The 19899-nt window shown below is 42.9% G+C and overlaps 3 non-coding genes across 3 annotated transcripts; all 3 read right to left on the reverse strand.

Annotated features, from left to right (window-relative positions):
- Positions 1–5996: 5996 nt before the first annotated feature.
- On the reverse strand, positions 5997–6069 carry Trnav-cac. The gene has a single exon. It is a non-coding gene; the product is annotated as a tRNA-Val (tRNA).
- Positions 6070–6931: 862 nt separating this feature from the next.
- On the reverse strand, positions 6932–7004 carry Trnaa-agc. The gene has a single exon. It is a non-coding gene; the product is annotated as a tRNA-Ala (tRNA).
- Positions 7005–7212: 208 nt separating this feature from the next.
- Positions 7213–7285, reverse strand: Trnav-aac. Its single transcript has one exon. It is a non-coding gene; the product is annotated as a tRNA-Val (tRNA).
- Between the last annotated feature and the right edge of the window lie 12614 nt (positions 7286–19899).

A 19899-nucleotide genomic window follows, 5' to 3' on the forward strand; every position in this document is an offset into this window, starting at 1 on the left:
GTAGTCTTGGCTGTCTTGGAACTCACTCTGTAGACCAGGCTGGCCTCGAACTCAGAAATCTGCCTGCCTCTGCCTCCCGAGTGCTGGGATTAAAGGCATGCACCACTACCACCCAGTTAATCCATATTTTTTAAAAGAAAAATCCACTAAGAAAATATTGCAGTTTAGACAATTATGCACTAAACACAAGGACACCCAAGTTCATTTAAAAAATGCTACTACAGCTAAAAACACATATTTATAACCCTCAGTGATAGTGGGCGGCTTCTATCCCCTACTTTCCTTAATAGGCAGGTCGCCCAGACAAAAACTAAACACAGAAATACTGCATCTAAATAACATCATAAGTCAAATGGACCTAGCAGACATCTATAGAACATTCCAACCAAGCACTAAAAAACATACTTTCTTTTCAGCCTCTCATGGGGCTTTATTCCAAAACTAGCCACATACGAACGAGGACACAAAGCAAGTCACAACAGATATAGGAAAATTGAAATAATGTTCTGCCTCTTATCTGACTACCATGGATTAAAGCTGGATATCAATAGCAACAGAAAGTATCCAAACTCATGAAAACCGAATAACTCACTACTGAATGAAAAATGAGTCGAGACAGAAATCAAGAAACTAAATCCTTTTTAAATTGAATGAAAATAAAGTGTTGATCAATAGAATTGAATGAAGACTTGCACATAAATTCACACACCTATGGACAACTGATTGTTGACAAAGAAGCAAAAAACACAAAATGGAGAAACGACAGCATCTCCAACAAATGGCGCTGGTCAAACTCAAAAGCTGCATACACAAGAATAAAAAGAGATCTTCATCTGTCACCCTGCACAAAACTCAACTCCCAGTGGACAAAGGATGTCAACACAAAACCAGATACCTCAAATCTGATAGAAGACAAAAAGGGAATTGGCTTGAATTCATTGGCTTGAGAAAGAACTTTCTGAACAGGATACTGATGCACAGGCAGTAAGATTAATAAAACGGAACCTTGTGAAGTTAAATCCTCTGTACTGTCATTTGGCAAAACAGCAATATTATATGATGCAGATAGTTCTTTGCAAAATATACATTTAATAGAGGGTTAATATCTAGTATACATAAAGTTCTAAAAAAAATCCTGAGGATCAAGAGAATAACAAAATTAAAAATAGCTACAGTACTAAGCAAAGAGTTCTCGAAAGATGAAATACAAATGGCTGAGAAACAAAGAAATGCTCAACAACTTTAGCTACCAGGGAAATGCAAATTAAAACTACTTTGGAATTTCATTTTACCTCAGTCAGAATAGCTGAGATCAATAAAGCAAATGACAGCACATACTGGTGAGGCTGTGGGGGAAGGGGAATACTACTCTGGGTTAGTGGAGTCCAAACTTGTGCAGCCACTGTGGAAATTGTTGTGGAGGTTCCTTGGGAAGCTAGGAATAGATCTACCTCAAAATCAAGTTAATGCTGGGCATGGTGGTGCATGCCTTTAATCCCAGCACTTGAAAGGCAGAAAGCAGGACAATCTCTGTGAGTTTGAGGTCAGTCTGGTGGTCTACATTGTGAGTTACAGGATAGCTATGGCTATGCAGAGAGACCATGTCTCAAACAAATGAAGAAACTCATAAGATCCAGCCATACCACTTTGGAGCATGTCCAAAGGACTAACTCACTACAGAGATACTAGCTCATTCATGTTCATTACTACTTTGTTCATAATATTCAGAAATTAGAAACAGCCTAGATGTCTATTAGCCGATGAATGAATAATGAAGATGTGGAATATTATCCAGCTGTTAAGATAAATTATATTATGAAATTTGCAGCTAACTGGTGTATTACAATCTGAATAATTACAGAGGTTAGGTAGCTAGTAAAGGAATAGGTCAAAGGAGATCTCCCAAGGAAGGGTAAATAGAATATAGTGTTATAGAGGGACAAAGAGGAAAATAGAATAGAAAATAAGGATTAAATAAGTAGTTAGGGAATACAGGGAGGGACAACTAAGAGTAAAGGCCATTCGAACAACCTTAGGGAAACATACTACTATAGAAACTTTCTATAAATATACATATATGAAAGGACTCTAAATGGAATCACCAATAATAAGAGAGACAGCGCCCATAACTAGGCATCTAACCACATCAAGTAAACCCTCCAGAGCTGGAGATGGGCTACATCTCATTGAGACATTGGCCTAAGAGGCCCCATGGAAACCTCCAAACATCACAGGCTATTTCTAGGACTATCGGTTACTTCCCATAATCTGATGGTTAAGCCATATTTCTGAAGAGAATGCTTTTGTCATTGAACATAGAAAAGTTGAGGTGATTTTGAAAAGGAGAGACATTTATCCTGTCAATGGATATGTCACCCACTGTCAGGCTGCTACACAAGCAGCTAATAGACCCTGGGTGGAAAAGAAGGTCTCCTTGCCCTCTCTGAGGCTGGACTTCAGGGCTTTCTGGTAAGAGACTGACAGACTTGCAGCTGCCCTGAAAAAGCCTTTCCCATCAGCAACTTCACTTGACACCCGTTGAGTCTTAGTCTTCAAGCACCCTGTACCCACCTGCAGCTTTAAAGAACAAAGCATCTCTTGGATTTTGCACCCTAGCAGCTCTTGCTGCATCAGAATCCCCTGGGATTCATCTAAACCAGACTCTCTGAGCTGAGGGAGCAGGTTCACTTACAACTGCCTGGTGCCCCTCCCTTACCTCATGCTTCACTCCTCTGGCTCTCTCTTCCCTCAGGAGTCCTTCCTTCCTGCACTTCTCTGTTCAAAATTACAGATTCTCTGTTCATTGGCTGAATGAGTGAATGAGAAAGTAAATAGCCCTTAAGCTCATTCTCTTGATGGTATTTCATTCTGTACATACTATTCTGTTGTAGCCTCCGCTTCCATTTAGTGTCTACATGTGATGGCTAGTCTTGGCTGTCAGCTTTGTTATGTCTGGAATTAAATGAAGCCCAAAAATGGTTGGCAAACCCATGAGGGACTTCAGTTTAGTTATATCACTTGAATTGGACTTCTGATCTGAATCTTTGTGATGGGAAGACCCACAAGATCTAAAGATCTGATCTTTAGACCAGATCTTCTTATACGGGAAGACCAATCTCTAATCTCAGCCTCACCTTCTGCTTGTGGCCTATATAAAAGAGATGGAAGAGGGAATTTTTTTTCTCTTTGCTTGCTTGCTCTGCTTTGCTAGCAAGCACATTTCTTTAGTGGCACCAGAGCCTACTTATCAGGGATTCTGACATACACTGAAGACCAGCTGAGACATCCACCCTTGTGGATTCAACTACTGGATTGTTGGACCTTCCATTCACAGGTACCTGTGGTTGGAATAACTGGACCATAGCCTGTAAGTTATTCTAATAAATTCCCTCTTTATATAGAGATATTAATTTTATAAGTTCTGTTACTCTAGAAGACCATAACTAATACACTATACAAGTGAAGACATTCTTCTTACAATACAATATCCTGTGGTTTTTAGTTCCATATGCCCTTAAATACTCTTAAAGATTGCTTGAGTTTATTCCATGTAGTCCAGTTGAATTTTGACAGCAAAAGTCTCGAAGGCCAACTTCAACACCACATGGTAAACCAAGGAAGGCTGAGTGTGGAGTTGAGGATTAGTCATTCAGCAGACTTCTTCTGAGGGAGCAAAACTTCTTTTTTTCCTTTTTTTTTTTCCCTTTTTTCCAGACAGGGTTTCTCTGTGTAGCCCTGGCTGTCCTGGAACACTCACTCTGTAGACCCAGCTGGCCTCGAACTCAGAAATCCGCCTGCCTCTGCCTCCCAAGTGCTGGGATTAAAGGCGTGTGCCACCACCGCCCCGCTAAAAAGTTTTCTATGTAAGAGGAAAATCACCTCTAAAAACAACCACCATGAGAACATTATTCAGAAACAGACTAAGATCATTTCACAGGAGGAAGGATTACTGATTATGTATTCTTCTTTTGAAACTCACACCTAGCTTTTTCTGTATTTCTCTCCACAAGTTCATCATAACCCCAAAGCAATAGTTTTTGTTTTTTGGTTTTGGTTTTGGTTTTTTAATGTATGAGTATTTTATCTGCATATACACCTGCAGGCCAGAAGAGGCCATCAGACCCCATTACAGATGGTTGTGAGCAATCACGTGGTTGCTGGAAATTGAACTCAGGACCTCTGGAAGAGCAGGCAGTGCTCATAACCGCCGAGCCATCTCTCCAGCCCCAATAATCCTTTTGTCATAGATTGACAAAGTTTAAGCAAGCCAGTCTACTGTAGCAATTCTTTCCTATGCTTAGCTGATGGCAATTTGTACTTACCAAGAAACAGATCATTGTCTGCCTTGCATCTTCGTTTTGAAGTCTCTTTCAGCTAAACTGGCTAATCATCTGTGCTGTTCTTTCATTCGCAATGAAATTACCTTCTCTTTGTTCATAACCCTCTTTTCATGGTGTATGCTGAAACCTATGATCACATCCCTAGATCACAAGATCAAGGAACTGAGACCCAATCTAGAATGAATGTTTTCTTTGATCATTAATTTGTCCCAAGCCTATTTTCTTGCTACTACAATTGCATGCTTGAAATGCATGAAAGCTCACTGTACTATTTCTAACCTATGCAGCTCTTGTTATTCTGTGAGGAAGGGACACATTCTATTCTTGATTCTAACTTTAAGCTTTCTAAAAACTATCATAACTCCCTAAAATTATTTAAATCAAATTAACTTTTTATAACTACTTAAATCAGGAATTCCATAAAATCATTAATTCATCTAAACAGTGTTATCTCAAAGAACGTTCATCTTCGTGTTGATCTTCAAGAAACTTGCCCAACAGAGTGGGCTATCTTAGCCAGAAAGTAATCACACCAGACTATAGGCAGTCGGGATCTTCCCATGCCCATTCACACCATGCCAGGTATATGAGGTACATAGCAATGACAAACATGAGAAGGCACAGCAGTAGCAAGAAGGAATACTGGGATGAAGCCGCTGAGGTGGTGCGTCTCCATCTCATCTCCATCGCAGCTGAGGAAAAGGGTGGGCCGTCTCTAGGAAGTTCACTTGCCCACTGCAGCTCTTCCTGCCTGGCATCCAACAACACGAAAGAACTTAGTTACGTCTCATCCTTTCCAGATGCAACAGAGCCTCAGGTAGATTGAGTGTTTTTCACAGGGTCTCAGAGTTGGGAAGTGACAAGTCCTGGACTGGGAAGCAGAGGATGAGTATCAAATAATGAGCTCTTCCTGTGCCCCAACTCCCGTCTCTGCCTGGTCTGCACAGTAACTCATCCGTTAACACTCCAAATATCGAATCTCCCGACCTCCACAGCCTTGAATTTAGACTGGGCTCCTGGTTATAGTCTCCTATCCCAGAGCTGGGCTCTATCCCTCCGGAACTCTGCTAGGTGTTTCCAGACCAAGTTGGCATTCAGGCCAGGCTATAGAAGGAAATTCTCCTCAGAGAAAGAGCAGCTGGGTATGTTCTTGCCTTTATAAACAGCTTCTGGAGGCAAGTGAGCAAATAGGTTGTTCAGCTCTAGACCCAGAGGCAGCAGACAGACCCCTTTCCCCCACTAGGCTATGTGTGTTCCAGCACTTGAGCGAGCAGAGAAGCCTGTAAATGAGCCGTGTGTACCGACACTACTGTTTTCTTACTTGAATAGGTTGGAAGAATCCTCACCTTGAAGAACCAAGTGACGAGGTAAATCTGCAGATTCTGTCTCTGAACCTGAACTAGGGGTGCGCCCCCAGCCCCGCACTGCCCCTTTCCCCCTCCCCCCCAGCTTCAACATTCATTCATTTATTCTCATTCTCACCCAGGTGTAGCCTAAAGATCACTTCCCTTGGTCCCCTGTTCCAGGGCCTCAACTTGGTCCTCAGCTGTGAGGCACTACTAACTAGGACGAGTCTTCTGCTGGAGTTTCGAGCAGGTGCACAAATCGCTGGATTTTTGTAAACTTTCTCCTGTGATTGGGAACATAAAACAACAATGTTTCCGCTCGGTTTCGAACCGAGGACCTCTCGCGTGTGAGGCGAGCGTGATAACCGCTACACTACGGAAACACAAGACACAGGCTTATTTTAACTTCTAATTCTACAAAGCAAGCCAGAGATAAAAGTGATGCAGAGGTTATAGATCCACACTAATGTAAAGAACCACAAGGAATGAACACAAACCACAGATAACAATCACGGGAAAAAAAGAGGCGAGATCCTAGCAGAGGGAAGAAACAACAACAACAAAAAAATGTTCCTCAGGCGGTGCGGCGGAGGGGAGAGCTCTGCGAAGGAAAAAAGCGCGGGTGTAGAGATTCCCGCATTGAGATGCCTGCGAGTAAAACACACAGAGGGCAGGCAGGAGGTTGCGAGAGCCTGATCACGTGGAGACACCTCGAGGAGAACGTTGTAGACACTGGAGAGCTTTTGAGACAACCCAGGCAAGTGGCTCAAATAGTCACATCAACCTGTTAAGGAAAGATTCTCAGGGGTTGTTGTTTGTTTGTTTTTGTATTTGTGTTTGTTTTTTACAGCGCTTAGACATGGAAAATTGAGACTCTTTCGGAGGGTGCCACATCCCACTCAGGCCGAATGAAGATGGTCCATGCGATGCTGTAGGCAGTACAGGGCTGTGAGTAGCTCCCGTGAGGATCAGAAAAACCCTCCAATACATGCATGCATACAATACATACAGCACGGCGTAGTTTAAGAAGAAAAGCCTAAACCTGTTTGACCCAGTGACTGTCGAGTAAAGGATCAAATCGAGACGCTCAGAAGCGTTTGCTAAATGATTTGATAAACTGTAGGCGCACTAAAGTTTATGCTTAGAGTGTGAGAGGAAGGTGGAACATGTGGAATTAAGTCCGTGTCAAACTGTGGGAGCATCAGGCCGTTGGAGGAAACGTGGTGCGGAAGATAACATAATAGTTGGAGGATGTGGGCATCGATCCCACTACCTCTCGCATGCTAAGCAAGCGCTCTACCATTTGAGCTAATCCCCCAAGATAAGGGAGGGTCTTTTAGTTCTTTCTTTTATGTGAAGTGTCTCCAGTGGACCTTACACAAGATACTTGCTATGGCTAGGGTCCAGGAAAACATACCAGTCAAATCTAAAAACATAGGGTCGAAACGGATGTCTTCTAATTGCTCAAAAGTGTAGGGAGTGAACTGAGAGTCCAAAAACACAGGAGGAAGTGAGAAAAGCAACCATGTTTCCACCCGGTTTCGAACCGGGGACCTCTCGCGTGTTAGGCGAGCGTGATGACCACTACACTACGGAAACACTCACAGTTAATAGGATTTCCTTGTTCCAGGACATGCATTCAAAAGATGCCTAGTAATTGGCTTGGGGTTAGCATTTGTTGTATTTACTTGTATTATGCGCTAACTAAATCAAAATAACCAAGGTAGTTGTCCAACTCCATTCGCAGCCCTTGTACTGCTGACTGAGCAGAGAGATCGCACACTGTCAGTGAGTTTGTCTCTCTGTGGCTGGTTTACCACACTCAACTCCATGTTCTCCACTTCTTCATTCTAGTGGTTGTAAGTGACAGAGTCTCTTTATAAAGAGCTGAGTAGCATTAATGTCCCATGTGTGTCTGCTGTATTTTCATCTGTCCATTGATGGACAGTAGCTTGATTTTGTACCTTGGTTATTATAAATAATCTTGAATGTGAAGACAATAATCTTGAGTGTCTCAGAAGACAAGAATTCATTACCATGAACAGAGTAGACATGAGCCCATGACTGGCAATGTTCTCTATTGCTAAATTTCTCAAGGAATTGTCATACTAGTACCTCTAATGGCTGTAATATTTTAAATCACCAAAACTGTGCGAGCATCTTCATTTTTCCACACCTCACCGGCTCTTTTCTACATTTGAGGATGGACAGGACTGAGGTATACTCACTTGGCTTTGAGTCTCATTTTCCTAGTCACATATGAGTTGGGCATATTTTCATAGATATTCTTTGTCTTCCTTGAAAAACTCCTAACCTGCTTTTTTTTTTTTTCTGTCTCTCCATTATGTCAGGCTACTTGTTTTCTAGCAGTGGTGCTTTGTGTGTATTTGGGCATCAACTCCTATGTGAAGTGTGGTTTTCCATGCTTTCTCCCACTCTGTACACGGCCTGGGGCTCTGTTGCTTGTACCCTTCACTGTGCAGAAGTGTGTGGTTCTGGGTAAGGAGCTGTGGTTTCTGTCTTTGCATTGGTAGCATGTGCTTTAAAAATGCATCCAAAACCACAGCCATACTTGTACAATGGTGCCGTGCCCTTGTGCCTTCTGGAAGTTTTATGTGTTCAAGTTTTATATTTGAATCTTTAATATATTTGGTATTCCCCTTCTGCTGTGTGAGATGTACTCAGTTTCATTTTTCTGTATGCAGATATCCAGATCCCAATATGATGTATTGAATAGCATATTCTTTTCCTGATGTGCCCTCCCACTCTGTTGGGCAAGTTTCTTGAAGATCAACACGAAGATGAACGTTCTTTGAGATAACACTGTTTAGATGAATTAATGATTTTATGGAATTCCTGATTTAAGTAGTTATAAAAAGTTAGTTTGATTTAAATAATTTTGGGGATGCCCTAAAATGCCCTCCCATTTTTGTTCTCACTTAGATTTTGTTGTTTTGTTTTTAGAAAGTTTCACCCTATACTATAGTCTGGCCTAGAACTCACTGAATAGCCCAAGCTTGGTCATTCCTCTTGCCTCCGTCTCCTGATACTAGGATTGGAAGCATGAGTCAATCGTAGAAGCGCGCGCGTGTGCACACACACACACACACACACACACACACACACACACATCCTGGCTGTGTTTGAAGAATGAATTGACTATCTATTCATAGATCTATTCTGTTTCATTGGTCTACATATGATGTCAGTACCATAGTGTTTGGGTTACTATAACTTTGTAGGATATATTTTGAGTCAGATGTATGACAACTCTAGTTTTGTGGATTTGGAGTCTTTTTGTTTTGTTTTTGTTGAAGCGCTATTATTTCTTTCATTGTTTTCATATCTTTTTTAAATGCTTTATAGTTTTCAACCTGCTGGATAAATGTATTATTTCTATTTTGTAGCTATTATAAATTATTTTTCAGGCACTTTGTGGCTAGTGTTTAGAAATGCTGGTGGTCTTTGTGGTTGTTACTACACCAGACCTAAATCTGTCAGTTCTAGGTGTTTTGAATTTTCAGTACCCGCTTGAGCTTGCCCTTCTGCCAACCAGCATGCACTTGAGCTTTTTAAATGAACACCTTTGCTTGCTGGATTCCCAAGTCTCTCTCTAAATTATTTTATTGAGGAGACCAAGAAAAGAGACTGGCCTCCCTCATAAACTTCCCCTAATCCAGCACCCAGATTTGCATTCCCAGAACTAGCTGGGGCATGAGAATCTGAAATTTGAGATCAGCCTAGCTTCACAGTGAGACCCTATCCATGAATGAATGAATGAATGAATAATAAATAAATAAATAAATAAATAAATCTAATTGGGTCTGGCATGGAGGCACATGCCTTTCATCTCAACACTGGGATGGCAATGGCACAATGAGAGGCAGGGGCAGGTGGATTTCTGTGAGTTTGAAGCCAGTCTAGTCTTTATGGTGAAGTCCAGGTCAGCCAGAGCTGCATAGTGAAACCCTGTATCAAAAATAAATTTAAAAGAGAAAAAGGTTTTAATTGGCTCTATTACCAGTTTGAGAGTGGAGCACAAATCACTGTATTATATGTGTATATATATATATATATATATATATATATATATATATATATATATGAGTTTACTGGCATACAGAACTGGGATATTCAAGGCCATCCTTGTCTGTGTAGTCAGCTCCAGGATATACAGTCATGGGGCTGTATTGCATATTTCTCCAAATAAATAACTGAAATAGAAAAATGTTAAAACCAGAATGCCTGTTCCCCTAAGCATGAAACCTGAATGCAAGCTTCCCCGGCTGTTTGATAGAGCAACTATTCAGCTTTTCCTTCTGTATCTGAAAGTTCTAGCATGGCCATTCATGGTGAATTTGGTTTTGTGTCCACATAGTCTTTATTTCACAGAGAAGAAAATGAATCTAGTCAATGGAAGCATCCTGAAACAGATTTCCACTAGTACAAGGCTTTAGGATAACATGTGAAGTCAGTTCACATTTCAGGAGAATCAAAATCGTTCTCTCTTGCTAAACTGAATGCAGGTGGGACTGAGAACTAGGTGAAGATGGAGTGGAGGACTGTGCATGGTGCAAGGGAGGCTGGGAAGGTGGAGGGCTGTGCATGGTGCAAGGGAGGCTGGGAAGGTGGTGGGCTGTGCATGGTGCAGGGGAGGCTGGGGAGGGAGTGGTCAGGAGCAGAGGGCTGGGAAAATTGAGGTAATTTCTCCTTCCACATTTGTTAAACATGTCTGTCTTGATGAAGGGGTAACACCATCTCAGCCTGTCTCCGAGGCCATGCAGTGTGAATACAGAGGTTCGTCTAGGGACAGAACAGTGTTCTAAAATGCAGTGTAGTCCCTGAGAGGAATGTCATAGGGTAAGCTGCATTTGACCATGACTCATCCCCAGGGAAGGGGGTGGCATCTGGACTTTCCCACTGAAGTTTCACAATGGCCAAAGTTTCACGCTTAAAAGTAAGAGATTACATTAGGAGTCGTCCTAATGAGTATAAGGAACAGGAAAGGGAATGCCAGGCTGTCACTCAACATCCAGGGTATTGCTTTAGAGCTATAAAGATGGATGGGTTTTTGGAAGTTCACTCTGTCTCCTTTCAGCAGGTGTTTACCTGTTAGAGATTTTTAAGACCACTTGAGGAATAACAGTAACAGGATACCTGTTACCAATGTGTTTGAAAGCAGAAGAGACCATGGGTATGAACTCATAAATGCTTCGCCCATGCACTAGCCACATAGGGGCTATTAGAAAGGTGGAAGTGGGCAGCCCACACAATGGCATTGACCTGAGGATTTGTACCCAGGAACACTTCTCCTCTTCCAACCTTTGCTTTTAGTTATACACTGTCTTAGGGTTACTATATAGTTGGGATAAAACACCATGACCAAAGAAACTTGGGAAGGAAGGGTTTATTTAGCTTACATTTCCACATTATAGTTCATCATCAAAGGAAGTTAGGACTGAAACCCAAATAGGGCAGAGACTTGGAGACAGCAGGTGATGCAGAAGCCATGGAGGAATGCTGCTTACTGGCTTGCTTCCTATGGCTTGCTCAGCCTGCTTTCTTGTAAAACCCAGGACCACATCCTCAGAGATGGCACCATCCACAGTGGGTCAGGCCCTCCTCCATCAATTAAGAAGATGCCCTGTAGGCTTATCTACAAACCCATCGAATGGAAGCATTTCTTGAGACTCCATCCTTTCAGACGACCTCAGCCTGTACTGACATAACACTATGCAGTGTATTCACCCATGATAGAATGTGGAGTTCTAATATACTATGAAAACAAAAACATGTTTCTCAGAATTTTCAGATTTCTGGCCTGTTGCTTTTTGAGAGTCGGGACAGTGTATGCCAGATAATGTCAGAGTATTTACACTGTGACATTTAAAACATACTCTGAACATTCTTTATGCTGTATAATCCAAACTGTTAAGATCCTGGGGTTTTTTGTTTGGTTGGTTTTTTGTTTGTTTTTGGTTTTTTGAAACCGGGTTATCTCTCTGTATCCCTGGCTGTCTTGGAACTCACTCTGTAGACCATGCTGGCCTCAAACTCAGAAATCCACCTGCCTCTACCTTCCAAGTGCTGGGATTAAAAAAGTGTGCCACCACTGCCCAGTCCTAAGATCCTGTTTTAATTAATTAAATACACTAAATATTTGTAATGGTTTGTATATGCTTAACCCAGGAAGTGGCAAGATTAGAAAATGTGGCCCAGTTAGAGTAGGTGTGTCACTGTGGGTGTGGGCTATAAGACCCTCATCCTAGCTGCCTGGAAACCAGTATTCTGCTAGCAGCCTTCAGATGAAGTGTAGAACTCTCAGCTCCTCCTGCACCATGCCTGCCAGGATTCTGCCATGTTCCCATCTTGATGATAATGGACTGAACCTCTGAACCTGTAGGCCAGCCCCAATTAAATGTTGTCCTTATGTGAGTTGACTTGGTCGTAGTATCTGTTCACATCAGAAAAAGAAAAAACTAACGAAGACAGTATTGTACTACAAAGAACTACATCGTACAAGACATTCAATGAAAAACTCAATTTAAAATTCAAGTCTTCCAATTTTTAAGCAAACTTGAACTATACCTTGAACTATACTGTCCTACAAGACCACAAAACAGTCAGAAGAGAGAAAACCAGCTCAGAGGTCCAAATTCCAGTCTCCTTTTCTGGCCTGCGTGTGTTTGGTTGAAGGGGCTCTCACAGGCCAGAGCATAGCAAAACACTGCAGACAGGCTTTGGCCTTTTGCCCTTGTTATAACCAACAGAGAGAAGGGCTTTAGTGGGGAAGTGGGTGCACCTGGTTAGTCATAAACACTACGCAAAAGCGCCTAGTAGATAAGAGAAATGAGACCTTCCTGCCGCTAGGAGGCGATGTGGATTACACTCCTAAAGCCAGGCCCCAAGGTATATTCCCTTATTTGGCATATATATATATATATATATATATATATATATATATATATATATATATATATATATAATCAGAATTTACCAGCTCACTCTAGCACAGTCTCCCTCCTTTTCTTCTTAAAAACCCACTCCTGCTCTTTTGCTTTGTCTGCTTGATGCTGCTGCTGTTGCTGCCGACTCGGACGCCGACGCCACGTTTGCGCGCGCATACACACACCACCAGCCACCCCCGCTTGACCCTCTTGGGTAATAAATCTTTGTGCTGAGAATTTGATGTCTGGGTATGTCGTGCAGTGACTGCGAGGTGGCCAACCTCCCTTACATTCGTGATCCTCTCAAGGTGTGGATGTCTCCTTAAGGACAAATCCAGAGAGTCCTTCCCAAAAGCGGTGCGCAGGAAGCAAGGCTTGGTGCAAGCACAGAGTAGAACAGGATTCAGGATCCACAGGCTTGGTGGAGAGACTAAGGAAAAGTACGGCTCAACTGGCCTTAGCCCCATCATTGGACAGAAACTCATCCACATCGCCTCCTAGCGGCAGGAAGGTCCCATTCGCATGTTTACGCCTAACCAGATGCACCCACTTCCCTACTAAAGCCTCTCTCTGTTGGTAATGAGCCGTGGTAGCTTGTTTCCATGCGTACTTCAACAGTTGTTTATCAAAGTAAATTGAGCAGGATGAGCTGCTGTTTTGCTTGTTTGTTTGGTTAGTTTTATTTGATACAGGGTTTCTCTGCATAGCCCTGGCTGTCCTGGAAGTCACTCTGTAGACCAGGCTGGCCTCGAACTCAAAAGTCCATCTGCCTCTGCCTCCCAAGTGCTGGGATTAAAGGCGTGCACCACCACTGCCTGGCTGAGCAGCTATTTTTATGTTCATTCTCAGAGGGGAGGTTTAAAACAAAGCCAAGAATCCTCACACGAACGCTGTCCTTGCAAAGTGGGTGAACTAGTGCCAGTTTCTGATTTTTAACCTTCAGAAACCTTTTGCAACTCCCCCCAACTTCCCAGTGTACAATGACCTAATGCAAGTCATAACCGAGTTTTTTTGATGAACTTTTCAGAAAGAAGCTTTCTGAAGATTTTCTTGACATGGATGGATTACAATGATTAGATAATTTGTCAGGGTTCTTCTTAATGTGGATGACACCTATTGACCTGTCTGACATTTGTCTACCCTCCAGCTTCCCAGCTTAGCTGATGGAGACAGTCTTTTGTTTTTAATTCATTTACAGGCATTTACTAGATGGCAGGAGAGGAGAGAATGCTCTGGCTCCAATGTAGAAAGCAGGGCAAATGCAGGAGTTGGTTCTCTCCTTCTACCACGTGTTCGACCAGAGAACAAGCTCAGCTCATCAAGTTTGGTGACAAGTGCTTTTACTTGCTGAGTCCTTTCACTGATGAATTCAAATCCCTGACCTCAGTGGGAGGAACCTGGAAACCAGGAATCTGAAACTGATAGAACAATCTGCCTGCTATCTCAGCACTTCGGGGGCTTGGGGGGTAGGACTGAGAATTCATTCTGTCCACATAGGCAGCCGTGAGCCAGCCAAGACTACACAGTGAGGCCTATCTTTAAGTAAGGAAACAAACAACAGAAAACACCTTAATCCGACTGGATTCATTTCCATTTGGCCTGGTGTACTTCACTGACCCTTGGCACACAGGTAGCCATCGCTAAGTTTTCATCAGGTAGATCAGAGGATTGGGACATAAAGTTCCAATACTGAGCTATGAGAGAGCTAGCCTAGGAATCTTTGAGCAGTAAGCAGCTTAAATGAAGTGGTTTTATTATCACACCCACAAATCTGGAGACAGAAGTGACAGTGCCCACAGCAGTCAAAACTGTTAGTGAAGGACCCCTGAGGGGAGGCCCCCACTCAAATCTCGGGAGGACATGCACCCAAGGAATCACGAGAGACTGTCTTAATGTAATTACAAGAGGTATTTTTAATTTCGGGGCGCTCTGGTTCGGCACCACACCTATCTTACGCAGGAGATAGTGGAGCCGACCACGAGACTTGAAAGTTAGGGGTTTATATAGGGAAAAGGTCTGAGGGAACAAAGGGATCAGTGTGGCCATACATGATTGGCTAGTTCAAATATTAACTATTACGTGCAGAACAGAGTGGAAAATTCCTAAGGTTGGTGTTAATCTGAGTCAACAAAGCATCTGACCTTAAACCATATCTGAGAGGACCAGATGATCTATTACTTAGTGTCCGCCAGGCACGTCTTTGCAGGCCTGGGCCTTGGACATGTCCTCATTTGCCTAGACATGTTTTCCTCTATGTTTATAGTTTTATGTCTTCTTGACCTGCCAGCTCTTATGATATCTAACAACTTGCTTGCTCATTCCCAGGCCTATGTGGGTCAGCTTGTGATAGATTCTTAGGCCCATAACTTTTCTTCTTAGTCAGCACAGGTCCAAAGCTTTAATTTTTCCTTTCATTAGCACCAAGGGATGTAATGTCCACTGTGCACAGATGTACATGAAGGTAATCACCCATACACATAAGAAAAATTTTTTTAAAAAATCAATTAGAAAAAAAGAGCAGTGGTGGTGCCTGCCTTTAATCCCAGCACTCAAGTGCCCGAGGCAGAGGTAGACAGATCTCCGTGAATTCAAGTCCAGCCTAGACTACAAAGCCAGGACGGTTGGTTACAGAGAAACCTAGTCAGAAAAACCAAATAAACAAATAAATAAACAAACAAGAAAACAAATAAATTGAAATTGAGAGCACTCTTCCCTATATTTAGCCCACATCAGTCTGTAACTAATTTCCAGGAATAGCCATCACATAAACAAACTAATCCATAGCCCATATTGCCAACTGAGATCCAGCAATTATGGGCACCATGACCTTAACTCCACACAACTCCACACTACATTACAAATAGGAGTCAGCTAGCTATGGCTGTACCTGCACACCACAGATCTCCAGCTAGTCATGAAGTCACAAGGCACTTTCTGAACCTGAAAAATACTTTGTCCTGTCTTCTTCTTCTCTTCCTACTCTTCTTCCTTCTCCTCCTCTTCCTCATTCTCCCTCCAACCCCCTTCCTCCTCACCATGTAGCCCTGGTGGTCCAGGAACTCACTATATAGACCAGGTTGGCCTTGAACTCACAGAGATCTGCCTGCCTCCCAAGTACTGAGATTAGAGGTTTGTACAAAGTCCAGCTAACACTTGCTTTTGTCTTTTGTCAATGTTTCATTATTGGGCTCTAGTCACATAGAACCACCACCACAGACTTTAACCTTAACCATCACCTTAACTTTCACTCTGTTCTTAGCACTGTTCCTGTAGAAGAGGCTTGATGTGGACAGAGTAGGCTTACAGAATCCCAGAAGATGCGACTCTGCCTTTATTACCTTTGTGACTGTTTAGATCAAGAACTTCCTGACACTCCTTATCACTATCAAAGTAGATGATACTTTCCAAATTGGTTGTCAAAGCAAACATCACAGGTAGTAGAGTTCAGAAAGTGTATTTAGGATTTTATAAAACCTCTCCTCACAGCAACTCAAAGAATTCGTGAATATTTATTTAGCAAACTGAAACCCTAAAGAGTCAAAGATAAAGTTAATCTTCATCCTTAATAACACCAGGGTAAAAACATCAACAATTACTGTAAAACAGGAGGAGATACTCCAGAGATAAGACAGCGCTCCAGCCCCACAGAAGCAGGATGCTCACCTTAGGAGGGGAAGTCAGGGGAAGGCAGCCTGATGTTCTGTGTGACTTAATCTTGAAGGAGAAATGCACTTGAGCTTGTGAGGAAGGGAATGAGGGGCCAGGGGTTCAGGCTGTTGGAAGAGAAGTTTCAGAGGATGCTGAGGAAGGCAGTCCATGTGATAGAACCGCAGTGTGGGCTGGACTGAGGAAGGAGAATGGAGATAGGAAAAGTGGCTACAAAGGCAGGATCTGTGAGGGGCTCATACAATGCTCAGTCTTTGTCTTAGTTAGAGTTTAACTGCTGTGAACAGACACCATGACCAAGGCAAGTCTTATAATGGACAACATCTAATTGGGGCTGGCCTACAGGTTCAGAGGTTCAGTCCATTATCATCAAGATGGGAGCATGGCAGCATCCAGGCAGGCATAGTGTAGGCAGAACTGAGAGTTCTACATCTTCATCTGAAGGCTGCTATCGGAAGACTGACTTCAAGGCAGCTAGGATGAGGGTCTTAAACCCATGACCACAATGACACACCTACTCCAACAAGACCACACCTCCAAATAGTGCCACTCTCTGGGCCAAGCATATTCAAAGCATGATAGTTTTTTTTAACCCCTAGATCTATTAGTAAACATCTTTCTTATCACACATAGTTTTTTTACAGAAGACATGTACCAAAAAAAATGGAAACATTTTAAACGATAAGGCTTGTGATAGCTTGTAGATTTTTCCAAGTAAGAATTTACCCTACAAGGAAAAGGAAGATAAATTATTATTTCATTTGTTTATTTAAGAATATTGAAGCTAGGCCTGTTGATGCAGGCCTATAATCCCAGGTTCTTGGGAGGCTGAGACAGGATTTCCTGTTCAGAGCCTAGCTGACCAAAGTTAGCTCAAAGCTAACTTGAGCAACTTACAGAATGAGTTCAAGGCTAGCCTGAGCACTTGAGTGAGGCCCTCCCTATCTCAAAATAAAAAAAGGTATGAGGAGCTGTCCCTAGGTCCAATGATGTGAGACATGCAGAGATATTCCTTCTAAGATGAATAAGTTATTGCACCTGGCCCCTCCCACCACCAAGAAAGAAGCATAACGTTTAGTGGGTCTATTTGGATTCTGGAGACACGCACATTCCTCACTTGGATGTGTTACTCAGGCCCATTAACCAAGTGACTCAGAAAGCTGCTAGCTTTGTGTGGGGGCCTGGAACAGAAGGCTCTTCAACAGGTCCAGGCTGCCCTACCACTTGGACCATATGATCCAGCAGATATGGTACTTGAGGTGCTGATGGCAGATAGAGATGCTGTATGGAGCCTCTTGCAGGCCCCTGCAAGTGAATCACAGAAGAGACCTTTGGGATTTTGAAGCAAAGCTCTACCATCATCTTCAGACAACTATTCTCCCTTTACAAAAAAGCTCTTGGCATGCTATTGGGCCTTAGTAGAAACTGAACATTTGACAATAGGACACCAAGTTACCATGCGACCTTAACTGCCCATCATGAGCTGAGTGTTATCAGACCCTCCAAGTTGTAAAGTAGGACATGCACAGCAGGAGTCTATTATCAAATGGAAGTGGTATATGCATGATTGGACCTGAACAGGTCTTGAAGGCACAAGCATGTTACATGAAGAAGTTCCTTGAATGCCTATGGTTTCTACTCCTGTTACAATGCCATTTGCTGCCAAGCATGCACCTATAGCCTCATGGGGTGTTCCCTATGATCAGCTGACTGAAGAAGAGAAGACTAGGACCTGGTTTACTGCTGGCTCTGCGCGTTATGCAGGCACCACCTAGAAGTAGACAGCTGCAGCCTTACAACCCCTTTCCAGGACAACCCTGAAAGATACAGGTGAAGGAAAATCTTTACAGTGGGCAGAACTTTGGGCAGTACACATGGTATTAGATTGTTTGGAAAAAGAAATGGCCAGTTGTATGATTGTTCACTGACTCATAGGCTGTAGCCAATGGACTGGCTGGATAGTCAGGGACTTTGAAAGATCATGGTTGGAAAATTGGTGAGAAAGACATCTGGGGAAGAAGTATGTAGATAAATTTCTACAAATGGTCAAAGGATATGAAGATATTTGTGTCTCATTTAAGTGTTCACCAAAAGGTGACTTCAGCTGAGGAATTCAATAATCAAGTGGATAAGATGACTCATTCTGTGGACAGTCAGCCTCTTTCCCCAGCCATCCCTGTCACTGCTAAATGGGCACATGAACAAAGTGACCATGATCGAGATGGAGGTTATGCTTGTTGGGCTTAACAACACGGACTTCCACTCACCAAGGCAAACCTGGCTACAGCTGCTGCTGAATGCCAGATCTGCCAACAGCAGAAACCAACACTGAGACCCAGATATGGCACCATTCCTCAAGGTGACCGGCCAGCAACCTGGTGGCAAGTTGACTACATTAGACCACTTCCCCCGTGGAAAGGACGTTTTGTTCTTACTGGAGTAGACACTTATTCTGGTTATGGACTTGCCTTTCCTGAATGTAATGCTTCTGCCAAAACCACCATCCGCGGACTCACTGAATGCCTTATCTATAGTCATGGTATTCACACAGTATTATTTCGACCAAGGAACTCACTTCACAGCCAGAGAAGTGTGACAGTGGGCCCACAATCATGGAATTCACTGGTCTTACTATGTTCCCCATCATCCTGAAGCTGCTGGTCTGACAGAAAGATGGAATGGCCTTTTGAAGATACAGTTACAGCACCAATTATATGGCAGCAGCATGGAGAGCTGGGGCAGAGTTCTTCAGAAGGCAGTATATGCTTTGAATCAGCGTCCAATATATGGTACAGTTTCTCCCATAGCCAGGATCCATGGGTCCAGGAATTAAGGGGTGGAAAAGGGAATAGTTCCACTCACTATCACTCTTAGTGACCCTCTAGGAAAATTTTTGCTTCCTGTCCCCACAACTCTGGGATCTGCTGCCTAGAAGTTTTGGTTCCAGAGGGGGGAGTGCTCCTACCAGGAGCCACAACAAACATTCCATTGAACTGGAAACTCAGACTTCCCCCTGGTCATTTTGGATTTCTAATACCCATAAACCAACAGGCTAAGAAAGGATTAACAGTGTTAAGAGGGGTGACAAATCCAGATTACCATGGGGAAATTGGATTGCCTCTCCATAATGGGAGGTACAAATGATTGTCTGAAGTGGAGGAGATCCCTTCGGGCGTCTCTTAGTATTACCATGTCCTATGATCAATGGAAAATTACAACAGCCTAATTCAAGCAGGATGACAAAGGACGCAGATCCATTAGGAATGAAGGTATGGTTCACTCCTCCAATAAAAGAGACAAGACCTTCTAAGGTGCTTGCAGAGGGTAGAGGAAATACAGAATGGGCAGTAGAGGAAGGTAATTATAAACACCAGCTAAGGTCACATAACCAGTTGCAGAAACGAGGATTATAAAGTAATATGAATGCTTCTGTTTTATTTCGTTAAGAATAATTTTGTCGCTGGGCGAGGGTGGCACACACCTTTAATCCTAGCACTTGGTAGGTAGAGACAGGCAGATTTCTGAGTTCAAGGCGAGCCTGGTCTACAGAATGAGTTCTAGGACAGCCAGGGCTACACAGAGAAACCCTGTCTCAAAAAA

This window comes from Mastomys coucha, unplaced genomic scaffold (genome assembly GCF_008632895.1).
Source record: "Mastomys coucha isolate ucsf_1 unplaced genomic scaffold, UCSF_Mcou_1 pScaffold7, whole genome shotgun sequence".
NCBI lineage: Eukaryota > Metazoa > Chordata > Mammalia > Rodentia > Muridae > Mastomys > Mastomys coucha.